The sequence below is a fragment of the Macrobrachium nipponense genome, chromosome 27 (genome assembly GCF_015104395.2).
Source record: "Macrobrachium nipponense isolate FS-2020 chromosome 27, ASM1510439v2, whole genome shotgun sequence".
NCBI lineage: Eukaryota > Metazoa > Arthropoda > Malacostraca > Decapoda > Palaemonidae > Macrobrachium > Macrobrachium nipponense.
This window is the reverse complement of record NC_087216.1, coordinates 9,063,596-9,077,772: the sequence shown is the minus strand read 5'-3', so window position 1 is coordinate 9,077,772 and position 14,177 is coordinate 9,063,596. Positions and strand designations below refer to the sequence as shown.

At 36.7% G+C, this 14,177-nt stretch overlaps 1 non-coding gene across 1 annotated transcript; it reads right to left on the bottom strand.

Annotated features, from left to right (window-relative positions):
• Window positions 1–7,739: 7,739 nt before the first annotated feature.
• Trnag-ccc (transfer RNA glycine (anticodon CCC)) lies at window positions 7,740–7,810 on the bottom strand. Its single transcript has one exon. It is a non-coding gene; the product is annotated as a tRNA-Gly (tRNA).
• Window positions 7,811–14,177: the final 6,367 nt, after the last annotated feature.

Sequence of the window (14,177 nt, the reverse complement as noted above, 5' to 3'; positions counted from 1 at the left end):
CATCAATATATATTATATATATATTATATATATATATAATATATATATATAGATATAGATATATATATATATATATATATATAGATATATATATATATTATATGATATATATATATTAATATATATATATATAGAGGTATATATATACTATATAGATATATATATATATGATATATATATAATTAACTACTCAGCCATAAGCATTTTCAAAAACTATGGGTAAGTTTTAAGATTTTAAATGTATATCATATGGATACAAAGAAAAGATGAACTGAAATTCAATTATATTACATTTTGTCCTACTTAAAAGTGAAAAAAGATATAAAGGAGTACAATTTTATTAGAACATAACTCGCATACGTAAACTGAAATGCAATATGAAAACAAAGTAGAAAACACCAGCATCCCTATTCCTAATTAAGGCAAAAATGACACTAGCCATGAATTAGCGCGACTCGACGCGACGCGTTTGGTGTGAGCGCAACCTTAGTAAGACGTTGCGTATATGTTTAATATAATATGCAGGCAGCTTTCTGAACGTTGGAAATATTTGAGACTCCTTGTAACACATTAAGATTGGGATGTAAATATGCAATTCACAATTATCTTATTATTTGAGAACGTAGAAATAACAAGAATTGTTTTGAATGAATGCGGTTCAGCGACCATTAATCACCTGGAATCTAAACTCAGTCCCAATTCAGTAACAGAACAAAAGTAAACACACTTTTGATTAACCACAAAGTCATTTTCCAGCGAATCCATGTTATGTGACTGGAAATTCTTTGTACAATTCTGTAATGGACGGTCAATTTGAATCACAGTAGTTTTAAAGAATGTTGTATTCCAATAAAATATGCAGCACTCCTACAGTACTGTGTAACCACACTATATCATCAAATTGTTTTAAAACTGTAAACTACCGGGTGTTTCAAAATTAGAGGCCCCCCCACAACTCCACAGAACAAATGGAAAGTTATGAAGTTTTCTGCTATAGGCTATCTCCAAGTACATTATCTTAATTTTCTATTAAGTAATTTTTCATCTTACATTTCTTGTATTTTCAGACTAAGTGACGGAGTTAGATACAGCCATGGCTAACGACTTGGAAGAAATCAGATGGATTGACCGAATCCAGGCTATAACCTTCAGAGAGGCCAGGGATGCTGGCGCATCCTTCATTTCACGTTCCTGGATAGCTAAATACATTAAAAGAGATGAATCCTTTGTTAAAAGAAACTTGAACAAAAATCCATATGACTGTCATCGCAAAAAGAGTGAGAATTTTGTAAGGGCTGAAGTCCTTTCTCAGGAGTCAAAAGACCTCATAGCTGAGGCATTGGGTAGACCAAGAAAGTCTTTATGTAAATTGGCGCTTGAACTAGAAACAAATAGGGGAAAGAAGAGAAGTTATAGTGCTGTATATCATGAGTTGAAAAAATCTGGTATCAAGCCATTTCATGTTATCAGCAAGCCCAACATCACTCAGCAACAGAGAGAAGACCGTGCATGGTTTTGTGGTTCATTTCTTAAAGATTGGGATGAAGCTGACTTTCTCCATGTTGCCGCATCAGATGAATTCTTCATTTACACAGTCAGGAAGCCAAATCATAAAAATTACATCATTTGGGTTGCAAAGTTGGATGATATTAGCGATGATGTGCGCTATCGCCATTTCCTGAATGTTTGGGAATTTTTCTCCGTTTCACAGCCAAACGGTTAATGTGAATCAGCATAGAAAAAGGACAGTCATGGAATGGCAAATACTTCAGAGAAACTGTGCTTACTGGTGGAGTATTTCCTTTCCTCAAAGATTCTGAAAATGTGTTATCTGTTGAAGAAATCACATTTTTGCATTATAAGGCACCATTTTTTCAAGGCTCTTCAGACACAGGAACTGCTTTAAAACAGTGGTATCGATCTCTTCTCGTCAAGTGAATTTCCAGGTACCTCCTCTGACCTTAATGTGTGTGAAAGCATTGGTAGTATCTTAAAGGATCGTGTTGAAGCACGCACAGTGAACTATGATGTATACCAAGCCTCGACGACCTGCGAAGAGAGGTGACTGAAGTGCTCAGGGAAATGGAGTTTGAGTCTCAGCTTTTCTGCAAAATACTGAAATCATACCCCTCAAGAATGCAGGCTGTAGTACAGGCAGATGGAGGCCACACAAAATATCAAATACTCAAAGAGAAACTTAGATAAATACCTGTTCTGAATTACTATTGTTTTTGTCCATATCAATTTTAGTTTATGCTGTAGAGGGGGGGCGCTTTAATTTTGAAACACCCTGTATATATGTCCATACAACCGAGTAACCTACCTATCATATTGGATATCATTTCTATCGCCATGTAATGCATCCACCTACAATTCCAGTACCTGTTATTTAGTATAACACTGAACCATCTTCTCTACCAGAGAGAGAGAAATGACAGTTACATTTGCTTTAAACTTGAGAGCACTTTTTTTTACCTGGTGCAGTAGTTTTCATCAATTGAGACACAATTGTCCATATTTAAGATATTTAATTATCTAATTAATTTTGTCTTGAGACCACTAAACTAAACAAAAACAAGAAAATGCTGGCACGTTTCATAATCATACAAACTCACATTGTTAAGAATGCAGAAGTCTGTTGAAATAGTTATGTAGGGAATATATTAGCAAGGAAAATCTACTAGTAGAGTTATGGTAGATGAAGGCGAAGGAGAGGTAGAGAGAGAGGTAGAAACTGAATGCAAAATAGGATGTTTGAAAAGTGAGACCCATAAAACCAGCGCCTTCGACACAACAAAATGTGATGAGGCAAGTTGTAAGTGTTGAACCTTGACCCATCAAGTGGGTGGTTACGATGGGTCACGGCACCCACTAGGATTCTCCCAAGGGTGGGACCGGAAACAGTAGGCGTTCAAGTTCAACCAATTAAGAAGAAATAGGGTGTTCTCCAGTTGAAAAGAAGGAAGAGTTTCATTTATCCTTATTTTCGATTACTTATTGAAAACAAACTAATGATGACATATGAGAGGGAAAAAGTTTTAATCTATTTTAAATGTATTATGATGTAAACAGATATTACTATAGTAAATTCACATCACCGGTGCATCTGATGTCTAGGCCAGTCCCTTACGACACTCCTGATTGGCTGTTGATAAGCCAATCACGGGGCTGGAAACTCTCAGTCTCTCTCAAGAGTTCACATAGGCAGGATGTATGTTCCACCTCTCATGAGGGATACGTCTTTCAAAAGCATCCCTCAGGAGAAGTGGAACATACATCCTGCCTATGTGAACGCTCCAGCCCTGTCATTTACTTATCAATAGCCAATCAGGAGCGTCATAAGGGACTGGCTTAGACATCAAATGCACGGCTGATGTGAATCTACTATAGATTGAATAATGTGCACTACTAATTTTACTTCAACATAAATGTCAAAGATGACATGATAATGGATTGGCGATCTGGGAAGATAGAATACTTATTGCGCATAATTAAAGTTGCCACTTGATCTTTACGAGTTTTGCAGAGATGCAGGTATATATAATATTAGAAGTTTCATTGTCTATGAAACGTGAGCTCCAAAGATATATTTTTGAAACTCTGGACATTACCTTTGTACATAGCAAATTAATTAAAAGCGAGAATTCTGGCATTGAAAATCCTTCGTTGAAAACATTGAGTATCGCACTTGCTTAGCGTACTACCTACTAGCGATAAAAACTGTATGCCTATAGGAGATTGTGGAGGTAATTGATCACTTGTTTACTGCACCTATTCGTAGGATATGATGATCATGAACTCCGCATATAGGGATTTGAACGATTTACATAAATTTTGTTATACTTAAAGTACATTACTAATATATATATATATACATATATATATATATATATGATATATATATATATATATATATATATTATTATATATTGCTACTTTCGAAATGTATGTTTCCCCTCTTTGAAATGTCATGTAGAATTGTGTAACATTTTTTCAGATTCCTAGATAGCTTAGAATAGGATGCTTTAAATGTGTGTTCAGATTTCGCATTACATATTATAAAAGAATATATATTATAATGTAGAATGTAAAAAGAGAGATTTTCTTTGTCCATTCGAAACTATGATTGTTTCTCCTTTTATGTCAACACTATAAGATTAGAGGGTCTGCGAGATCCGTTTGCTTTCTTAAATCTGTCAACACATTTGATAGCGATCGAATCGAGTCTTCGCGATGTTATCAAAACATGTCAATCTTAATTATCGCTCAACCTCCGTTTCAGTCGAGTATGTTTTTTTTTTTTTTTTAACAGACTGGACTCGTACGCATATGTCTTTGCCGAGTCCCACATGGAGATTGCACATTTCTTTTTGAAGATTGCGTCAGATTTCGAACATTCTGGAAGCATTCGTGCCAAATACGTTTTTTGTCATCTGCCCTGTCCAGCTTTCCGTAAAGGAAGAGATTTCATTACATCTTTAGAACCTCGAGGCATTAACATATCTCTCTCTCTCTCTCTCTCTCTCTCTCTCTCTCTCTCTCTCTCTCTCCATTGCATAGCACTTTTGATCTTAAAGTAACGTAATGTAAATTGGTCACTCGTAACTTAGAATTTCATATTTGATATTTCTTAGAGTTTATTTAGTGTTAAATAGTGTCTTTTGTGGAATCTGAACAAACATTGTTTCGTAACGGCGCCTGGTTTTTGTGAAAGTGTGATTCAAGCCTGCAGCGAAGAAAGAAAGAAGTTGCTATACCAAAAAGGTAAAGTGTTATATTTTTATTAGTTGCAACTAATAACAGTTAGGTAACAACTAATAACTAAAAGTTAATGGGAACAGTGGTTAACTAATATTTAATGGTTATGATGTTTTGGTTAACTAATAACAGGTGGTTATGAAGGTTTGGTAAAAACTGATGGTTATAATGTTTTGAGTGAAAAAGATTTACACTTTTACACATTAAATATTTTTGTGTTTGTGTTTGTTCCACTGTTTGTGCACTTGTTAATTTTCTTATTGAAGTGTGCCTTTTTATTTTATATTTTCATTTGCATTCACAATTTAATTGACTTAGTTATTTTCATTGCTTAATCATTACATATTTAATTAAATTTAACATTTGTGAATTAATTTGCATTTAATTAGAATTCTTTTCAAGTTTTGTTGTTGTTTAGCACTTGTGAATTAATTTCAAATTTTCAATTATTGCCTAACACTTTTGAATTTCAATTGAATTAATTTTCTTGAATTTTATGATAAATTAATTTTGATTTAATTTTACTTAATTTGATTCAAGAATTAATTAACTTTACTTTGTTTTCAAGTAACAGTAATTTTCCCTGATATTGTGAATTTCACTTATAAATTTTGAATTTGATAATAAATTTTTGTATTTAAAATTTTTATAAGTGTTTTTATTTTTATACCAGTATATTTGCATTTGATTATATTTATGTTAGGTAGAAACATAGAGTGGTAATTGATTTGCTTTCCTTCAATTTACTTGAAGTGACTTAGAACCAGGGAAGTACTTAGACTTCTGAAATCAGGGAAATACTTAGACTTTTAAAGTTGTTGAAGGAGTGATGCCCTTTGATTAATTAAATTACTTACAAGATTACCGCACACCTGTTTTGATGAACTTAGTCTGATTTTCTGCAATACTGGTAAGTTTTTGTAAGAATCACTGTTGCCTTTAGAGTATTCAGTCGTTAGTAGTTTTTATGATTGTTCAGGTAGTCTGGCTTTTGGGGCCCGGTAACATTAATTAAATGAATGGTAAATGTAGTTAACCAGATACTTGTAACTTGGTAACAATATATATATATATATATATCGATATATATATATATATATATATATATATATATTCCATACAATGCTTATATATATATATATATATATATATAATATATATTATATATATATCATATATATATATTCATACATGCTATATATATATACATATATATATATATATAAAATATATATAGTATATCATACACTATATATACATATACATATATATATGTATATATTACACAGGTACATATAATATAAAATATATATACACATATACACATATATGTACGTATATGTATATATATACACATACTATATATATGCATATATCATATATACAAATACATATACACACTATATATCAAATATAGTATTCTATATAACATACATACTATATATATATATATATAGATATATATATATATATCATTATACATACATATATATATACGCACTGTATATATATACATACATACATATACATATACTATATATGTATATATATACATACATACATACATGTATATATATATATATATATATACTATATATACATACATACATATGAGATGTATTATTTTTTCCTTTCTTATTTGTCCCAGATATATTTACAGATAACTTTGTAATAAGCATAACAGCATTTATGTATCAGTATATAACTCATTAAATCAAATCATATAGGAAATAATTTTATAATATATTAACAGATTTATGTACCACTGTCATATCCTGATAAGAGTCTTATCTTTTATAATATGGTATTTGAACAAGAAATTGTTGAAAAGTACAAAAATATTGCAATTTGCATATGATAAATTTACATGAATGTGCCATGAAGAAATTGCTGCTGAAAATGCAGATGTGGAATCCGCATCGGCAAACACACTTGGATAGCTGCCCCGTAGACTTTTTATTCCGCATCGCAGACGAAAATTCCGCACTTCGGCAACACTGGTCACGAGTTAAAAGAGCGGTATGTGGGTGGCTCCACATGTCTCGTGACCAAGGACAGATGCCAATAGTCCCTTGCGTACACAATTGTTTTATACTTTACCGGTTTCCAGCTGGCGCTGAGTATTTTTATCCTAATGTTAAGACCTCAGGTTTGTCAGTTATGAAAAATACAAATTGGTTAAAAATTTGTCATATATAAAGCATGACAACTGGACAGTTAATACTTTGGGCTAAAAGCTGAACTCACAGAAGGGTGTATTACGTCTTCAAGGCTGTTTAATATCGTTTGGAAGTTGTGAAGTGGTAAGTCCAAAAAAGTCGAGTGGTTGTAAGGGCAAAGTTGGAGGCTAGAAAACAGCTAATGTATGCAGACGAAACTGCACTGACTGGGAACAGTGAAGAGAAATTGCATGGCAAGAATTTGGAAGTATTTGTTGAAAGTGAGGGAGGAGATTAGTATTCAGAAGTTTAGCTATGAAGAAACAGGAAGATAGAGCAATGAATTTTAATAATGCGAAAGACTAGAACCTGATGATTTACTTAAGAGTGAATAGTATGACAGATAATGGAAGAAAGGTAGAATTGAGCGACAAAAAAGGTGAAGTAAGAAAAGTAGTGCTAAGATTTAGTAAGGGACTTAGAGTTTCATTGACAGCCAAGTTAGAGAGTAGGAAGGGATGGTTGAGCCAACTCTCCTCTATAGAAATGAAATGCAGGTGATGAATGCAAATGAGAAAAAAAAAACTGAAAACTTGAAGCTTCTAGGATGATGGAATTGACAATTTGAGAAATGTGGAGTTAAACAATAGTAAAAAATAAAAAAGATGATTTAGGGCAAAAGGAAAAAAAATGTATAAATTCAAGGGATTAAAATGATAGCAGGTTAGGATACCGTGCTAAATAAGCTCTCTGAGTATGAAAGAGAAAACATTGTGGAAGTTTCATGCACCTGGCCTCATCCCGCTTTCAGTGGTTAAACAGTGCGCCGCCCGGGAATCGAACCCGGGTCGCAAGAATGGGAATCTTGCATGATACCACTACACCAGCGGCGCTAACACGTTGTAGGATAATTCAGGTGTACTGTACTGAAGTGATTAACACCTGTGTCACACCAACACATGTTTAACATAAGAACAGGAATGTAACAGTGGCCAGTGGTTTTTTTTTCTCTGGAGCCATCGCTTGTAAGGGGAAACGGCTCAATACGACATATATATATATATATATATATATATATATATATATATATATATATATATATATATATATATATATATGAGCTAATACCACAGGAAAAAGATAGGCAGAAATCCAAGCGCTTTCATCTTTACTAAGACATTGTCAAGGAACGAATGAAATACAGTTGGAAAGAAACTTACCAGGCGTTGGTATCCGATAATCCTGGATTATCTCTTTGATTTTTTACCCTTTTGACAATTAACTAACTGGTATTCTTGATCTTTTTGTTTACCTGATAAGTCTGTTTCCAACTGTATTTCATTACGTTCCTTGACATGTCTGGGAAAGACGAAAGCGCTTGAGTTTCTGCCTATCATTTCCTTTGGTATTCGCTTATTTAATGAAGTCACGTGCATCTACTGTGATTTTTTTATGCACACACACACACCACACACACACACACACACACACACACACATATATATATATATATATATATATATATATATATATATATATATATATATATATATATAGAAGTGTGTGTATATATTTGCATGACGTAGAAAATACTCGTAGCATGGATAGGCATCCTAACTCTATAAGAGTATATATATATAATATATATATATATATATATATATATATATATATATATATATATATATATATATATATTATATATGTGTGTGTGTGTGTGTGTGTGAGTTGTACGTATGTATATATAACTGAATCCCGGAAGTTTGGAGCGTGATAAATGCATAAATAAAGGTATAAGCCACGAAGGAAAGTGAAACAATGGAGTAGCTGCAAGATCTTTCGACTCAACGTCCTATATGTGAGTGTATATGTATACATGGATACACAGCTATGTTTATATACGTGTATATGTCTTTATGTGTATGGATTATGCACAAGGGACGCTATTCAGTCAGTGGTGTAAGCTCATTCCTGTTTAAAAAGCCGACGGTTGTCTCGCCTTGTAATCTCTATAGACCCCTTCACGGCTAACACATGCACCGAATGTGCCCAAATAAACCGCCCTATTGATAAGGAAGTGGAATATTTGGTGCTTCGGCATCGAATTGCCAGGTTTTGCCCTTCATGGTTGCGAGGCGATGGAGCTTGTTGCTGTTTCATGAGTCACGTTATTACTGTTCTTCTTCTCCCTCCATTTCCTCCTCCTCCTCCTCCTCTTCTTCTTCTTCTTTTCCTCCTCCTCCTCTTCTTCTTCTTTTCCTCCTCCTCCTCTTCTTTTCCTCATCCTCCTCTTCTTCTTCTTCTTTTCCTCCTCCTCCTCTTCTTCTTCTTCTTCTTCTTCTTCTTCTTTTCCTCCTCCTCCTCTTCTTCTTCTTCTTCTTCTCTTCTTCTTCTTCTTCTTCTCCTTCTCTTCTTCTTCTTCTTCTTCTTCTTCTTCCTCTTTTCCTCCTCCTCTCTTCTTCTTCTTCTCCTCCTTCTTCTTCTTCTTCTTCCCCTTCCCTCTCTTCTTTTCTCTCCTCCCTTTCTTCTTCTTCTTTTCTCTCCTCCTCCTTCCTTCTTCTTCTTTTCTTCCTCCTCCATCCTCTTCTTCTTCTCCTCTCCTCCTCTTCTTCTTCTTCTTTTCCTACCTCCTCCTCTTCTTCTCTCTCTTTCTCCTCTCCTTCTTCTTCTCTCCTCTCCTCCTTCTTCTCCTTCTTTTCCTCCTCCTCCCCTCATTCTTCTCTTCTTTTCTCCTCTCCTCCTTCTTCTCTTCTTCCTTCTCCTCCTCCTCTTCTTCCCCTTCTTCTCTTCTCCTCCTCCCTTCTCTTCTTCTTTTCCTCCTCCTCCCCTTCTCTTCTTCTTTCTTCTCCTCCCCTCTTCCTCTTCTTCTTCTTCTCCCCTTTTCCTCTCCCTTTCCTTCCTTCTCTTCTTCTTCTTCTTCCTCTCCTCCTCCTCCTCTCCTCCTCCTCTCTTCTTCTTTTCTCCTCCTCCTCTCTTCTTCTTTTCCTCTCTTTTCCTCTCTCTTCTTCTTCCTCTTCTTCCTCTCCTCTTCTCTTCTTCTCCTCCTCCTCTCTTCTCTCTTCTCCTTCTCCTTCTCCTCTCCCCTTCCTCTTCTCCTCTCTTCCTTCTTCCTCTTCTTTTCTCCTCTCTCTTCTTCTTCTTTTTCTCCTCCTCTCTTCTCTTCTCTTCTTCTTCTTCTTCTCCTCTTCTCTTCTTCCCTTCTTCTTCCTTATCTTCCTCCTCTCCCTGCTTCTTCTTTTCTCCTCCTCCCCTTCTTCTCTTCCTCCTCCCTCTTCTTCTTCTTTTCCTCCTCCTCCTCCTCTTCTTCTTCTCCTCCTCCTCTTCTTCTTCTTCTCCTCTTCACTCTTCTTCTTCTTCTTCTTATTCTTTTCTTCTTCTTCTCCTCTCCCCTCTTCTTCTCTTTTCTCCTCTCCTCTTCTTCCTCCTCCTCCTCTTCCTTCTTCTTCTTTCTTCTCCTCCTCCTCTTCTCTTCTTTTCCTCTTTTCTCCCCTCTCTTCTTCTTTTCCTCCTTTTCCTCCTCTTCTTCTTCTCTTCTCCCCTCCTACTCTTCTTCGTCTTTTTCCCCTCCTCCTCTCTTTTCTTCTTCTTTTCCTCTCGTCCTTCTTCTTCTTCTTTTCCTCCTCTCTCTTCTCCTTCTTCTCCTCTTCTCCTCTTCTTCTTCTTCTCTTCTCCTCCTCTCTCTTCTCTTGCCACCTCCTCTTATTCCTCCTCTCCTCTCTCTTCTTCTCCTTCTTCTTCTCTTTTCTCCTCTTCCTTCTTTTTCTCTCTTCTCTTCCTCCTCTTTCCTCTTCTTCTTCTTCTTTTCCTCTCCTCCTCTTCTTCTTCTTCTTCTTCTTTTCCTCTCTCCTTTCTTCTTCTTCTTTTCTTCCTCCTCTCCTTCTTCTTCTTCTTCCTTTCCTCCTCCTCTTCCTTCTTCCTCCGTCCTCCTCTTATTTTCTTCCTACCTCCTCCCCTCTTCTTCTTTTCTTTTTTCCTCCTCCCCCCTCCCTTCTTCTTCCTTCTTCTTCCTCTTATCTCCTCCTCCTCCTTCTTCTTCTTCTTTTCCTCCTCCTCCTCTTCTTCTTCTTCTTTTCCTCCTCCTCCTCTTCTTCCTTCCTCCTCTTTTCTCCTCTTCCTCTCCTCCTCCTCCTCTCTTCTTCTTCCTCCTCCTCCTCCTCTCTTCTTCTCATCCTCCTCTCTTCTTCTTATTCTTCTCTCTCTCCTCCTCTTCTTCTTCTCTTCCTCCCTCCCCTCTTCTTTTTCTTCTTTTCCTCTCTCTCTTCTTCTCTTCTTCTTCCTCCTCCTCTCCTCTTCTTCTTCCTCTCTTCTCTTCTTCCTTCCTCCTCCTCTGCTCTCTTCTTTTCCTCCTCCTCTCTTCTCTTTTCTCTCCTCTCTTCCTCTTCTTCTTTCCTCCTCCCCTATTCTTCCTCCTCACTCCTCCTCCCCTTCTTCTTTCTTCCTCCTCTCCTCTTCTTCTTTTCTCCTTTTCCTCCTCTTCTTCTTCTTCTTCTCTCCTCCCTCTCTCTCTTCTTTTCCTCCTCCTCCTCTCCTCTTCTTCTTTTCTCTCCTTCTCCTTCTTCTCTTATTTTCTCTTCCTCCTCTTATTCTCTTCTTCTTTTCCTCCTCCTCCTCTTCTTCTTCTTCTTCTTCTTCTTTTCCTCCTCCTCCTCCTTCTTCTTCTTCTTTTCCTCCTCCTCCTCTTCTTCTTCTTCTCTTCCTCCTCCTCTTCTTCTTCTTCTTCTCCTCTCCTCTTCTTCTTTTCTTTTCCTCCTCCTCCTCTTCTTCTTCTTCTTTTCCTCCTCCTTCTTCTTCTTCTTTTCCTCCTCCCCTCCTCTTCTTCTTCTTCTTTTCCTCCTCCTCCCCTTCTTCTTCTTCTTTTCCTCCTCCTCCCCTTCTTCTTCTTCTTTTCCTCCTCCTCCTCTTCTTCTTCTTCCTCCTCCTCCTCCTTCTTCTTCTTCTTCTCCTCTCCCTTCTTCTTCTTCTTCTCCTCCTCCTCTCTTCTTCTTCTCCTCCTCCTCCTCTCTCTTCTTCTTCCTCCTCCTCCTCTTCTCTTCTTCTTCTTCTCCTCCTTTCTCTTCTTCTTCTTCTCCTCCTCTCTCTTCTTCTTCCTTCCTCCTACTCCTCTCTTCTTCTTCTTTTCCTCCTCCTCCTCTTCTTCTTTTCCTCCTCCTCTTCTTCTTCTTCTTCTTTTCCTCCTCCTCCTCTTCTTCTTCTTCTTTTCCTCCTCCTCCTCTTCTTCTTCTTCTTTTCCTCCTCCTCCTCTTCTTCTTCTTCTCCTCCTCCTCCTCTTCTTCTTCTTTTCCTCCTCCTCCCCTTCTTCTTCTTCTTTTCCTCCTCCTCCTCTTCTTCTTCTTCTTCCTCCTCCTCCTCTTCTTCTTCTTCTTTTCCTCCTCCTCCTCTTCTTCTTTTCCTCCTCCTCCTCCTCCTCTTCTTATTCTCCTTCTTCCATTTCCTCCTCCTCTTCTTCTTCTTCTTCTTTTTCTTCTTCTTCCATTTCCTCCTCCTCTTCTTCTTCTTCTTCTTTTTCTTCTTCTTCCATTTCCTCCTCCAACTACTCTTCCTCTTCTTCTTCTTTTTCTTCTTCTTCCATTTCCTCCTCCAACTACTCTTCCTCTTCTTCTTCTTTTCTTCTTCTTCCATTTCCTCCTCCAACTACTCTTCCTCTTTTTCTTCTTCTTCCATTTCCTCCTCCTCTTCTTCTTCTTCTTCCATTTCCTCCTCCTCTTCTTCTTCTTCTTCTTGAAGAGACATAGAAAACAGAATTGCCCAGATCAGGGTCGTTGACATCGTGTTTTTGAAAGGAATTTTTTTTATGCTATTTATTTTGTTTATTTATTTTTGATACGGGCTAATCGCTTTCTCCCATTTCCTCCTCCTCCTCCTCTTCTTCTCCTCCTTATTCTTCTTCTTGGAAAGACCTAGGCAGAGTTGCCCAGATCAGGGTCGGTGACATCCTAGTTATTTTGTGTATCTATTTTTGATATGGACTAATCGCGAATGTCTGACACTTCATCAGCGTAACAGTAAAGTCAATAAATGAAGGTAGCCTAAATATTGACCCTTCTTGAGAGTTGATATGAAAGCATAAGATGTCAGCAATTATGTCTGCATACCTAGAAACGAGCGGCTTTGCGATTTTAGTACGCGACTAGTTCCGTAACTATTTTCTCCTTTTTAGTTTCCCGTAAAAGAAAACTATACTCTGTTTTTTTCCATCTGTCCTCCCGCCAGTGGTGTTTGCGTATGGTAACACTGCGTCCCGGGCTCTAGATAGTTACATTCAGCTTACGTTCAACAATTATAATAATGTCCTATTTTGAATATTAACGGTGTAATTCGAATACAGTAAATTATTAAAACACTTTTCAATTGCAAATGTACACCCAGATATCCTTTTATTTACCTAAAACTTACACATAGCGTAACTATCTAAAGCCCGGGACGCAGTGTTACCATACAAAAACACCACAGGCGGATGGACAGATGGAAAAAACAGAGTATAGTGACCTCAGATCTTGAAAACTTCTGAGGATAGAGGGCTGCAAATTGTTATGTCGATCATCCACCCTCCAATCATCAAACATACCAAATTGCAACCATCTAACCTTGGTAGTTTTTATTTTACTTGAAGTTATAGTTCGCCATGATCGTGTGTCTGGCACTGCTATATGGGCCAACAACATAGGCCACCACCGGGCCGTGGATGAAAGCTGCATGAGCCGCAACTGAGAGTTTCATGTGCCGTGGCTGAGAGCTTCATACAGCATTATACACAGTACAGAAAACTCGACTGCGCCGAAAAAAGTTTATCGTATTTTCTACTTTTTTTTTTACTTCCATTTATTGCTCTCATTCAATTATTGACATCACTGACCAGGAAATATAGGGAAAAATATATTACAAAATGTATCTTCCTTTGCCTTATCATGTACGTAGTTATTCATAAGTATGCGGGAATGTTTTGCAATGTCCTGACAAATAAAGATAGAAGTAGTTGTTTCATAAACATTGAATGTAATCTAATCTCAATATAGACACTTGACACTTCATTCAATAATATCGCAACGTGTGACGTAGGTCGAAGAGTGGCTTGTTATCAAAATCTAGGATAACACCAACGATTTGTACAACTCAGCAGATCGCTAGTAAAGTAACTGTGTCGACTTTCTGTCTTTTTGTTGCTCAGTAGTTTCTCTCTAGCTCTCTCTGTCTGTCTGTCTTTTCTCCTAACAAGCTCTGTGTAGGTGGGTAGTGCCATCTGTACACCTCACGCGGTGCACT